Genomic DNA, 13,662 nt, shown 5'->3' on the forward strand with positions numbered 1-13,662 from the left:
GTGTGCGGCCGCCCCCGGCCCCGAGCGTCGCGCAGGCGGACGGACGGGCCCGGGATCCCGGTAACTGAGGGGTTTATTTATCCCCCTCGGCGGCGCTCCGGACGGCCTGGCCGGGGCGGGGCGGGCGGCCTGGCGGGCGTGGGGTGGAGGGGCGGCGAGAAGTCAGGTGCAGCCGCGGCCCGGAAAGTTTCCTTGTAGGCCCAGATTGGGGGTTGCTGCTCTCCGGGGAGCCCCGGTCCTAGCGCCGGGGACCCCCCCCCCCAGGCCGTGCGGGAGAGCCCTCGGCTGGCCCGAAACTCTCCACCAGTTCCCGTCCATTCGAGGTACTCCGCCCCTGCACCCCTCGCCCGCGCCCCACCCCACTCCCCGCGTTCCCCCTCTGGGCTGCCAACTCCAGCTCGTTCCCCACGAGCTCGCAGGCCCGGGGAGAAGCCTTCTCTTCCGGTTTGGAAAAGTTTTCAAGGGGTTTTTTGTAGCGTTCTTAGTTAGTGACTGGGCTTTGGGGGGTGGGAAGGGAGGAGGTCGGTTCAGGTGCTGTTTCCACTGCACAGTCTTTGCCCGTCGGCCTCCCCCACTTTTTGAAGTCCCGTACCCCACGGAACAGCCGTGGGGGTGTTACTTGTTCATTTATCACTCCCACCTTTTTCTCCCCCCCGGACTCTCTGGGTCTCCCAGTGCCTCCTTTCTGGACAGCTCCGGGCAGAAGAGAGCAAACTGTCAGGGCGAGGGGCAGGACCAGGCAGGCTTCGGAGCAGCCCCCGGCCCCCCCAGTTGTAGGAGATTCCCCTTCTGATTTGGTCACCGTCCGGTAAAACCAACTCAGAAACTGAAGCCATGGGGGGACCTCGCTGACAGGCGTTGCAGAGCATTCAAAATTGGGAGGAAGGAACTGGAGGGCAGGGCGGCTTTTGAAGCAAGGTCTACCTGCAGTTTAAGGAGCAGTGATTGGTTTGTTCTAATAGTAACTGTTTAGCCTTGTGTGATACCCTTAGATGTCTGTCTACGATTAGAGAGAAGGGGGTTTTAAGACACCGAAAGTTGAGATTGCTCCAGCTCAGGGGTCTGCGGAGGAGCCCTGTGAACTGAACATAGACTTTGACTTTGGCCTACCCTATAAACGAACTCGATTTTGGTTCTGGTTTTGGTGCCATCAACTCTGAAACTTTCTTTCCCTTCTTTTTTCTTTCATGTAGTAAACTTAAATTTCAAAATCTAGATTTCCTACTTTTCAAGGATAGGATGGGCTACAGCTGACTGCCTTCTGGTTGTTGTTTAGTGTTGAAATTGCAGCGTGCATGGCCCAGCCACCCCTAGCCCCATCATGGGCATGTGTGGCGAGTTCATTTGACCCCTTTATTAGTAGAGCTTGGGTCAGTGTGTTGTGTTGTGTTGTGTGTGTGTGTGTGTTTGCAGGTTGGAGATTGCTGGCAGAGTCAGTCCATCTTTTGATCACTGAGTGGTAGAGAAAAACTGCCTGTCAATTGTAGAAGCTTGGGGTAATTCATGACTTGGTCTGACTTCTCTCAGGCATCACAGTGAGGCTCCTTACATGGTTCTTACCAAGGATCCTTGGCTTTTGTCTGGCTAAAACAGAGCTCTGTTTTCTCAGTGTTAGACGGCCAGCCATTTAGACTTGTGCCTAAGAAAGTCTTGATATTTGTAGATGGTATGGATTTGGTATTAAAATGCAAATTACATGTAATGGTCGTTTTACGTTATTGATTAATTGAAATTGCTTATTGACTAGGGCATTTCATGTATGTGTATAGCAAAGCCATTATTCCTGTTATGGCCCTTACTTTTAGAGCAAACCATATAGAAAATCATTCTCAGTCCCCCTTTCCCAGGATACTTTAAAAGTCGAAGGAAATCTTACTATTTTGTAATATTTTTTTAAAATTTAGTTCTTTTTTTTAAAGATTTATTTATTTATTATGTTTACAACATTCTGCCTCCATGTATGCCCACACGCCAGAGAAGGATGCCAGATCTCATTACAGATGGTTGTGAGCCACCATGTGGTTGCTGGGAATTGAACTCAGGACCTTTGGAAGAGCAGTCAGTGCTCTTAACCTCTAAGCCATCTCTCCAGCCCCCTGTAATATGTTTTTGTGTTCATTTGTCGAGACAGGGTGTCTCTGTAGTCCTAGAACTCCCTCTTAGACCCGACTGGCCTCAAACTGAGAGATCCATGTATTTAGTGCTTATCTTCAGCTTTGTATTCTTTAGAGTTTCAGAAACTATATATGTACAAATACTGAAAGTTTGATTTTTTTCCCCCCACATCCTGTCCCAAACATTTTAATTCCTTGTTGTAACCCATTCATGGGCTGTTTTATTCCTAAAGAATTGGTTGATTTGTTGTCTTCAAAGTTAATTTTATTTCAAACTAATAAGAGACTTTCTGGGAACATGCTGAATTATTTTAATTGAAAAAGGACTGTCTTTTTCACTATGAGTTGTTTTGTTTAAAAAGTAGATGTTTAATTTATAACTCAACTTTTCTTTTCTCTGAAAGATTTCATAAAGAAATTTGAGGAACCCATCTCCATTTTTTTTCTTTCCAGAAAATCATATTGCTGCTATTTTTAAATTTTTATTTTATTTTTGTGTTAGGGTGTTTTGCCTGCAGGTGTGCCTGTGCACCATGTGGGTGTTGTACTTGAGGAGGCCAGAAGAGGGCATCAGATCCCCTGGAACTGGAGTTCCAGTTGCTTGTGCTGAGGATGAACCCTGGGTCATCTGACAGAGCAGCCCACGCTCTTGACTTCTGAGCCCTCAGTCTGGCTCCCATGGCTGCTAAGTTTAGCGGATAGGAAATTTGTATTTAGATAGACAGTCTGAAGTGTGAGCTCTTCAAAGTGGTAGTTTAACCAAACACTTTCTTTCCCTTTCACTAAGATCTTTTGGGCTAGCTCCCAGTATCTCAGTTTGGGGATTTTAGACAGCCTGGCCATTTGTGTCTAAAGACAGCTTCTTTCCGCACCTGACCCTTTGGGAAGCAGTAGGTGAGACTGGCTCAGGGCTGTAGAGTAGGCTGAAGACAGCTGTGTTCTCAAAGTGGCCCAAGAGTCTGCTTCTCACTGCGTCAGCCGTGAGCGTATCCCAGAGGCCCGTGAAGGCTGGTTTTAGACAGTGCTCTTGGCCATTTTGAGATTTGGGAGAAACCTAAGTTAAAATGTTTTGCCTCCTGCTTCTCCTCCCTGATTTAAGGTGACAGGCCAATTGACTCTAGTTCTTTCACATAATGTGATTTACCTTATTTATTTATATTTATTTTGGAGATAGGGTCTCACAACCTGACAATTGCAGGACCAGAGGACCTCAGGTTCAAGGCCAGCCTGGCTCTATAGCTAACACCCACCCCATCCCTCTCTAGAAGACCTCCTTTTTTGGTGGTCTCTGTGTATCCCGCCATCGTCCAGTTGTGTGTGGTTGGAGCGGGCTTTGGGTTGTGCTCTGCTTTGGTCCCGTTGTTTCTTAATCTTTGGTTTCTTTAGCAGGACAGGGAAATAAAATTCCTTGCTATAAGGATTAGATGCTTCTTCTAGCCTACCCTATGTTCTTTAGTAACACCATCTAAGTAACATCTTGCTTGTTTGCTTTTTCCCTTACTAAAAATAGTACATACTCATACTAGATTTGGAGAGCAGCTCTATCCGTCCTGTTCCTCTTAGTGCCTTCTGGTCTTGTGTGAGGTGCAGACAGCTTAAGCTTGGACCCCTGCAGGTAACAGTTACGTACTTTTGTATTGGCTCAAAGTTTGGGCTTTAGAATCAAATTGGCCTTTAATCCTAGTGATATGAAACCTTACAATTAAAATGAATATTTTTAATGTAATTGTATTTTGTGTGTGTGTGTGTGTGTGTGTGTGTGTGTGTGTGTGTTTATTCATGTCGGGGTTTAGAAGACAACTTCAGGAGTCAAGTTTTCTGATTCCACAAAGTGAGTCCCACAGACTGGGCTCAGGCCGTCAGGATTGGCAACAAGTGCCTTCAGCAGCTGAGCCATCCTGGCAACCTCTCAAACTCATGTTATTATTCAAACCAAAAGGAACACTAAGCTGGGAATGGTGGCACACACTTAATCCTAGGGAGGCAGAGGCAGGTGGATCTCTGCATTTGAGCCCAGTCTAGTGTATATAGTGAGTTCTAGGGTCCATGGAAGAACTTTTTTTTTATAATAATAATAATAACAACAGCAATAATTACTACTGTTATTTTAAAGACAGGCTGGAGAGATTGTTCAGTGTTTAAGAGTGTTTGCTGCTCTTGCAGAGAACTGTTTGGTTCCCAACACCCACACGGGTGGCTCCCAATGGCCTGCTGGCCTGCTGCAGGTGACCCCATGCCCTCCTGGACTTCCGAGAGCACCAACACTCATGCATTCATATATCCACATGTAGACACATCAAAATAAAGCGGGGGCTGCAGAGATGGCTCAGTGCTGAAGAGTGCATGCTGCTCTCCTAGAGGATCTGGGTTCTATTCTCAGCATGACATTGGATTGCTTATGACTGTAACTTCAGATTCTGGGGCTCAGACACTCCAGAGGTGTGCAAACCCACACAGACCATACATACTCTCATGATTAGAAATAAAAATATTTTAAAAATTGATTTTATTTTTACAAGTTTTTATTTTATGTGCATATGGCGTTTTGCCTGCATGTATATGTCTGTGTGAAGTGTCAGATCTTAGAGTTACAGGCAGTTGTGAGCTGCCATTAAGTCCTAGGAATTGAACCTGGGTCCTCTGAAAGAACAGCATATGCTCTTAACTGCTTAGCCATCTCTCCAGCTCCCTAAAAAGTGACTTTATTAATCATCTTAGTTTCAGGCTGGAACTTGTAGCTTACCTGGAAACTTCGGAGGCTGAGACAGGAGGATCATGAGTTTAATGTCAGCCAGAGCTGTGTTTAGGGCCAGAGTGAGGCTTTGTCTCAGTTTCTCTGTCGGTGAGCTAAGCACTGACATCACCTGTTCTGTAGTACGGTTGTGGAAAACAAAGCTCTGGCCCTTAAGAGTGGTGGAGGAGCGGGCGTGAGGCTGGTTTGCTTCTTTTTTTTCCCTGTAGCTTTGGAGCCTGTGCTGGAGCTACAGAGCGCTGTAGACCAGACTGGCCTCGAACTCACAGAGATTCTCTGCTTCCCGAGTGCACCACCGCTGCCTGGATAATTTCTTTTCATTTTCTTGTGGTACTGGCCACTGAACCCAGGGCCTTGACATCCTCCATTCCTGCCTGTCTGCCCTTAAGATTTAGAGTTCCTTTAGTGGCTTTGAGGGCCTGGGTAGTTTGTGGCCTTGGTAGGCTTATTCTGGAGTGACCTGAGGAGGTGAAGGGCTCATTGACTCCTGTGTCATTTATTCCTTTAACAGATCAACTGTCTGTGTCTGCACCTAGCCAGACAATACAAAAACTTTCCGTTTGTTAGTTTGCTTGTTTCAGTTTAAAAAGAGTCTCCTGCAGGAAGTATGACCTTGAACTTTGGAACCTGCAGAGCAGAGATTTTAGGCATGTAACCATTATTTCTGAGGTGCTGTTTATTGATTATTTAACCCAGAACTTGTGGCACTGTTGGTGAGCAACTCTACCAAGCAACCAAGCCATAGCTCTAGGTAGCTCTTCCTCCTCTCCTCCCCCATGGCAGAATTTTAGTCTGGTGGAGAAGAAAACTTAGAAAACTGATATTTACAACATTGGATGATACAAAATAGGTAAAACTGGAGGAAGGAAACCTATTTTTCTACTCTGACATTGGAAGGCCCTAGAAGGGCTTTGCATCAGAGGTTTCTGCCCTAAGCAAATGGGAGGAGTTAGGTATTTCGGGAGGTGGGACGCAAGTCTGAATAAATGCCTAGGGACAATAGAGCTTTCTGTGTTGCAAATTGTGGCTCTTTGTGGCCTTGGACCTGGGGAGTGGAGACTTAGTGGAGACTCGTTTCTCTGTTGGGGTAAGGAGTATGGGTTTCTTTAAAACTTGTAAGACCCCAGAGTCTTTGGTCAAGTATATTACCTAAAATATAGTAGATTGTAGTAGGGGGTAAAATAAAGGGGGGGCAAGACTGTATGGAATTACAGTACGGCGGCTCCCCAGAAGACAGGGTTTGAACTACAGTGGCTGTGAGCCAGAGAACAGACTGTGGCTAAGGCCACTTAGAGGGTAAGAGGCCTCAGAAGTGTGGCTGTGTGGAGGTGCTGCGGGTGGATGGTAGGAGTAGGCAGCTTTGATAGTGACTGTCTGGAAATGAAAACAGATTTGTGTACATGGACAGTCTGTACACGGGTTTGAAATCCTGGAGTCAGATGCACATTAAAAATAGCAATAAGTGCCCTGGAAATGCTGTGTGCCTTATACTTTTGTGTGTAACTTGGTGACTTTATAGATAGAACAGATTATAAAGTAATTTGATCTTGAATGTTTAGAAATTTCAACCACTGCTGGCCTGAAAATGTTAAAATCTGTGAGAATTTTAAGTCCTGAGAACTTGGAAGGTCTGGATGTAGGACTGGATTTCAGTTTTTAGTTTCTTTGTTGTATTAAGAAAGGTCTCCCCAGCACTCGGGAGGCAGAGGCAGGCGGATCTCTGTGAGTTCGAGACCAGCCTGGTCTACAGAGCTAGTTCCAGGACAGGCTCCAAAAAAAAAAAAAAGAAAGGTCTCAGTTGGCAGTGGTAGTGCACGCCTTTAATCCCAACACTCAGGAGACAGAGGCAGGAGGATCTCCTGAGTTCAAGGCCAGTCTGGTGGTCTACAGAGCACGATCCAGGACTGACTCCATAGCTTCTGAGAAACCTTGTCTCGAAAAATAGAAAGAAAGAAAGAATTAATGGAGGAAGGAGAACTGTCTCCCGCAGTTCAGGATGGCCTTGAACTTGTTGCCATTCTCCCACCCAGCTTGTTTTCTTTTTTGAGACAGTATTTCACTCTCGTTCTAGGTGACCTGGAATTCACAGACTTGAATTTGCAGCAATCTTCCTGCCTCAACCTCTCTAATGTTGTAGATTACAGGTGTGAGCCACCACACCCTGTGAGGTCTGCTTTTTTTTTTTTTTTTTAATTCAGTAACTTGCTGAAACTTGTTTGACTTGGAGCCTTCAGAAGAGCAGTGTGCTGAAGTCTGCTTGTAGCCCACGTCTGCCCCCGTTGGCCTTTCATCAAGGGCCGCTATAAAGTAAATAAAGAAGCTTGGCCAGCAGTGCCTGCTGGGTGGGAAGGCAGGGGACACTAGACTACTGGCTGAGGCCCGGAGAGACCATTTCCAAGAGACAGTGGTCTCCAGTGTCACGTGCTCCAGAGAATTCTAGTAAGAGAAGGAGGGGAAGTGGATGGCTCAGTAGTGGGAGAGCCATTAGTTTCAGATTCTTAGAAAGAAAGCTCTGAGTTCAGCCACAACTTACTTTTTCTCCTTTCTGCTCCTGAGCAGTCGTGACTGGGGCCCCGGCATCCAGTAAGCATTTGTTGTAAGGAATTATTAATTGGCGCTGATGGCTATTCTAATCAAATGAGCCGTGTGTGTGTGTGTGTGTGTGTGTGTGTGTGTGTGTGTGTGTGTGTGTGTGCGCTCCAGAGTTACTAGGGAATCAAACCTGAGCTCTCCACGTGTAGGGATGAAGCAGTGCCCCAAACCCCAGACATCGTTCCACTTGCTAGTTTTCTTTTTTTGAGACAGTTTCACTGTGTAGCCCTGGCTGCCCTAGAAATGACCATGTAGAGCAGGCTGGCCTTAAATTCACAGAGAGGCACCTGCCTCTGCCTCTTAAGCGCCACCAGGCCTGGCCTCTGTTAGTGTTTTCTATCCGAAGAAAATCAACCCCAAGTGCTATTTACAGATGTAGAAAGCAGGTTTGGGTATATTTTCTACTGTGGATCGCAGGAGAAACCTCTCTCTAGCCTGAATTAGTGGAGAATTACACTGTACCGTTCAGAAAACCACTAGCAGCTGGAAGAGGGCATTTTCGCCCTGCAGACTGGAGATGAAAATGATGATACTAATAAACTACCACTTACAGCTTCGAATAGCAGTTAGCATTAAGTGATTACTATGTGCTGGGTACCATGCTAAGCATGGGTTCTTGAAATACCTAATTTAATTCTGCTAAGCAACTCAATGGGTACATACAATTATCTTCCCTTTACAGATGAGAAAATTGACCAGATTTGAGCCCCATCCCTGGTCCTTCCAGAGGCAATGAGTGATTTCTCTGCTGCATAAACTGCTCTTAACCTTTCTCCTAAGTCAGGTAAGGCCATTTAATTTAAACTCATAATCTGAATTTATCTGTACACGTGCCTTTTGAGGAGTCTTGGGCACATGCTGGGTATTTGATGGCTCGCATGCACTTGTTATGACTGTATTTTTGGGAGAAGGGCAGTTTTCTCTTTCAGTCATATCAGTTGATATATTTTTGTCTTCAGTCAAATTTTACTGCATTTTACACTGATGTGTGGACTTTGGATTTTAAAAATTAGTATATTTTAAATTAGCTAGATTTATTTTATTTTTTCTTGTTCAAATTACATTCAAATTAATTTTATTTTATTACTTTTTAAATTGTTTTAATGAGCATTGGTATTTTACATCTGTATCTGTGTGAAGATGTTAGATGCCCTGGAACTGGAGTTACAGACAGTTGCGAGCTGCCATGTTGGTGCTGGGAATTGAACCTGGGTCCTCTAGGAAAACAGCCAGTGCTCTTAACTGCTGGGCCATCTCTCCAGCCGTTTAAATTTATTTCTAGAAGATGAAGTAAAAGAAGACCCTGAAGTCTGAGTAGAGACTGAGTTTAGCTGTGGCTGCTCCTGGATAAGTAAATGTTCTCATCTGCATTAATTTGTTAGAAAACTGACATTCCAGCCGGGCGGTGATTGCGCATGCCTTCAATCCCAGCACTCGGGAGGCAGAGGCAGGTGGATGTCTGTAAGTTCGAGGCCAGCCTGGTCTACAAGAGCTAGTTCCAGGACAGGCACCATAGCTACAGAAAAACCCTGTCTTGAGCCCCTCCCCCCAAAAAAAAGAAAAGAAAAGAAAACTGACATTCTGAGAGTTCACATTCATTCCAGTGTAAAAGAATAGTGTACAGTGGTAGGTCTCTGTGCTTTAAAGGAGGTGGAATATAGAATTACCCTGGCAACTGGAGAAAGATGCTGGGGCCCTGAAGAAAGCACATTTTTGAAGCAGAATTAAAAGAATGGCTGTGACTTGGAGAGGGCTACGTGTCCTGAAGAGAATAAATAGTGTTCAGATTTTTTTGTTGTTTGTATTTTGAGACAGAGTCTCTGTGTAGCCCAGGCTGTTCTGGAGCTCACTCTGTAGACCAGGGTGTCCTGGACATGCTTTGTAGACCGGGCTGGCCTGGAACTCTTGTCCTGTTTTGTGGCTGTATTCCCTAAATGCTTGCCACCTCCTAACTGCTATGTGTGCTTTCTTCTGTGTTTCCAAGAAAGAACTCTGACAGTGTTCTTTATATAGATAATGTCTGTATCTAGATATAATTAATATTATAATAAATAGTCCTGGCTGGCCTCGAACTCAACTGAGTAGCCCAGGTTGGCATGTGAATTTGTGACCCTCCTGCTTTGATTCAGGTCAACCATGCCTGGCAACTTGAAGAAAAAAAACCAAACATTTGTACTGTAGCCCCTATTTCTCACTTCGGAATTCCAGTATTTTGATGTTTCTCTTGTGGAAGGTGACTGTCGCCTGTTCTCAGCAGCAGCTCTTTGTGCATTTTCAGCTCTTTGTGTTGATTCTTCGTTACCTTACATTCCTTCCTTGGAGGAGCAGAGGTCTCTTTATATTCTTCACTTTTAGAATTTAAGTTATTTATTTTTGAGGCATGGTCTCAGCAGATAACCTCAGGTGGCCTTGAACTAGCTATGTAGACCTGGAACCCACAGGCTCTCTTTAAATTTGAAGAAAGTTATCCATAGCTAAAGATGATGGCCATTAGATCTGTTAGTGATTGATTGATGAGTATTTTGAGGCAGGGTCTCCTAACCCAGGAGTGCCTCCGACTTGATGTGTACGGGGTGCTATAATCCCTGGATCCTCCTGCCACCACCTTCCCAACAGCTGGGATGACAGGTATGCGCCACCACGCCCAATTTGTTTGTTTGTTCTTTTTTTGTTTTGTTTTTGTTTTTTCAAGGCAGGGTTTCCCCGTGTTGCTGTGACTGTGCTGGAACTGGCTTTGTAGACCAGGCTGGCCTTGAACCTGGAGATCCTTCTACCTCTGCTTCCTGGGTGTTAGGATCAAAGGCATGAACCACCCCTGTCCCCACTTCCCCCAGCTTTTTTAAGAAGTTTTTTTGTTTTATATGAAACAATAGAGCTTAGTTTTATCTTTTTGTCATTATGAATTAGAAAATCTAATAGATTTTCTACCCCTGCCCCCTTTGTCGGGCTTGGATTGAACCCAGGGCTCTGAATAACCCAGGCAAGTATTATGCCACCAAATTACAGTCCCACCAACCATTCAGAAACTGCAAAGCTTCCAGTTTATGCAGCGTTCTTTGGTGTTTGACTGTGACTGTAAGAAATAATTATATAGACTTTGTGAAGTATCAATTTAGTGCTTTTTAATCTAAATAGAGTGTTGTCGGGGTTTCTGTCCTGCCCGGCTCCGGTAATCATAATCGTTAAGTCCCAAAGAAACCATACAGAGATCTACATCAACTATAAACTGATTGGCCCATTAGCTCAGGCTTCTTATTAATTCTCTTTTTTTTTAACTTTATTTATTATGTATACAGTTTTCTGCCTGCATGTATACTTGCAGGCCAGAAGAGGGCACCAGATCTCATTACAGATGGTTATGAGCCATCATGTGATTGCTGGGAATTGAACTCAGGACCTTTGGAAGAACAGTCAATGCTTTTAACCTCTGAGCCATCTCTCCAGCCCCTTATTAACTCTTTTGTTTTGTTTTGTTTTGTTTTGTTTTGAGACGGGGTTTTTCTGTAGCTTTGGAGCCTGTCCTGGAACTCCCTTTGTAGACCAGGCTGGCCTCGAACTCACAGAGATCCGCCTGCCTCTGGGATTAAAGGCATGCGCCACCACCGCCCGGCGCCTTATTAACTCTTATAACTTATATTAGCCTATTATTCTTGTCTATGCTAGCCACATGGCTCGGTACCTTTTTCAGCAAGGCATTCACATCTTCCTTCTTCTGTGGTGGGCTTCACAGAAAGAAAAGAGCAAAAAGAGCTTCCTTCTTCCCAGAATTCTCCTGTTCTCATTGACCTGCCTCTACTTCCTGTCTGGTTGTTCTGCCTATACTTCCTGCCTGGCTACTAGCCAATCAGCATTTATTTAAAATATAATTGACAGAATATAGACCATGGTCCCACACCAATAGAATCTAAGCAAATAATAACTCTTATTTTTTACATTTGTTTTGGGAGGGGGTGCATGTGTACCACATGCATGCATGTTTCGTTCAGTTTCAATTTAGACTGTATTGGGGACTGGAAGGATGACGTAGGAAGTACAAACCCGAGGACCCGAGTTCAGGTTCCTGGAACCCATGTTAAATATAGACGTGTGATCCAGGTACTCCCATGGAGAGATGGGAGGCAAAAACAGGAGACTCTTGCAGGCTCTCCTGGTAGTTTGCAGGCCACTGGCCTGGGGCATGAAGTGCAGTGGAAAGTGGAGACTGCCGCCAGTCTGAGTACCATGCACATGATGTGATGTGTGTATGGCACGTGTGCATCCTCACATACACACATCATGTATACCCAGAGCTACAGAGATAGTTTCACAGAAGTCTCTGCATTAAGTGTGCAATAATTGGGATTTGCTAGTGCTCAGGAGACCTGGCCCCCTGGGAAGGTGTTTTTTAGGAAGTGAGGGCAGGACGGGCAGTTTACACAGAGAAGGTGATGTGTGCCTGAGCTGATCCAGGAAGTGAGGGCAGGACGGGCAGTTTACACAGAGGAGGTGATGTGTGCCTGAACTGAACCGCACCAAGCATCCCACCTCCCATGAACAGAACTGGCTCAGCTGTGGGGATTTGTGTACTGAGGTTTGTTTGTTTTTGAGGTAGAGTCCTTGTTGTGTAGTCGAGACTGGTCTAGAAATCCTAATGTAGACCAGGCTAGTCTTGAACTCCCAGAAATGGTTCTGCCTCTGCCTCCTGAGTGCTGAGGTTAAAGGCGTGTGACACCATGCCTGGTGCCTGAACTGCATTTTTCAAGATGGGTTGGTGGGATTGGAGAAATGGCTCAGCAGTTAAGGTTGTGCGCTGATCTTGCAGAGGACTGAGCTTAGTTTTCAGTTCCTACACTCCGCCTGCACTCTCGTGTCTATACAAACATACAGACATAGTTTTTGAAAACCTTAGCCAGTCCCATCACACATAGTCTTCCCAACACTTGGGGTCAGAAGTTCAAGGTCATCCTTCATTACTTAGAGAATTACCACACCAGAATAGGCTATCTGTGACCCTCTCAAAAATCAAAACAAGATGAAATTAGAAAATAGATATTTATTATAAAGTAATTGTGTTGTAAACAAATTTGTTTACATTATGAATAGTTTACTATTTTTATTGTTATGGAGTATTAAAATATTCCTGTAACTATGTTTGTGTGTATATGAGTGGGTGTGGTCCTGGGAATTGAAGTCAGGTGGATCCGGTTTGGCAGCCCCAAGAACTTTCCCCTGTGAGCCCACTCAACTCACTGTCCCATTAAGATATATTTTACCACACAGATTTTATCTATCTATCTATCTATCTATCTATCTATCTATCTATCTATCTATCTATCTATCTATCTATCTATCTTTGGTTTTTCAAGGCAGGGTTTTTCTGTGTAGCCCTGGTTCACAGAGATCTGCCTGCCTCTGTGTAGCCCTGACTGACCCGGAACTTGCTGTGTAGACCAGGCAGGTCTCAGATTCACAGATTGCCCTGCCTCCCAAATGCTAGGGTCAGCATGTACTACCACTTCTGGCCTGATGCAGATTTTTCTAAAGCTACTTCTGATTAACCATGGCAGTGCACTTATATTTGGCTTTTTCTTCTTTTAAGCATCTGAAGAAGCCCACAAGAAGCCCAGAGTGTGTTTAGCAGTGCTGACCGTAGCTAGGCAGTGTGAGTTAGTGTCTGCATGCAGTAGTCCTGAACCAGATGAGCAGAGGTCTGGTGATTCCTTCCTAGGCACAGTGCTGGGAACAGCTCTCCACCAGGGCCTGTACACTGGGCTCTCAGACTGGCAGGGAAGGTGAGGCTTGGCAGTGAGCTGCAGCACATTCAGAATGGAGGAAGGACTGGCAGCAGGGAGCCAACAGCTGATTATTTTGTCAACTGGAGAAAAACAGAGCCTGAGTTCCCTTTCCCCAACCTAGCGAGCCTCCAGGGAAGAGGGTTTGTGATGAGCACCTCAGAGACAGCAGAAGGAGAAAACTGTGACCACATAGTTCCTGTGCTGGGATGGAAGTGAGGCGCTACTCTGTAGTGGAGAAAAGATGAGATTAAAAACTCAAGAAATGATAAGACAGCAGGCAGCAGGGTGGGCTGGCGTCATTGGAGAATTGAACGTCACTTTGTTGTTTTTCCCAAGACAGGGTCTTAGTAAGTAGCCTGCTGTCTTAGAACTCACTGTGGAGACCTGGCTGACAGGGTCTTAGTAAGTAGCCTGCTGTCTTAGAACTCAC

General features: G+C 45.2%; 1 protein-coding gene across 4 annotated transcripts in view; it reads left to right on the forward strand.

The window, feature by feature from the left end:
• The window catches only part of Ino80d (INO80 complex subunit D), a 64,015-nt gene that overhangs the window by 527 nt on the left and 49,826 nt on the right, over nt 1-13,662 (forward strand). For 2 of the 4 annotated variants that reach the window (XM_005361491.3, XM_026786108.1), the window contains exon 2: nt 8,141-8,242. The gene's annotated coding sequence lies outside the window, so the exon portion shown is untranslated. Of the gene's footprint in view, nt 324-8,140; nt 8,243-13,662 lie in introns of all 4 variants that reach the window. The other 2 variants (XM_013351681.2, XM_026786107.1) reach the window with 2 other exon arrangements.

The sequence above is a fragment of the Microtus ochrogaster genome, linkage group LG4 (genome assembly GCF_000317375.1).
Source record: "Microtus ochrogaster isolate Prairie Vole_2 linkage group LG4, MicOch1.0, whole genome shotgun sequence".
Classification (NCBI taxonomy): Eukaryota; Metazoa; Chordata; class Mammalia; order Rodentia; family Cricetidae; genus Microtus; species Microtus ochrogaster.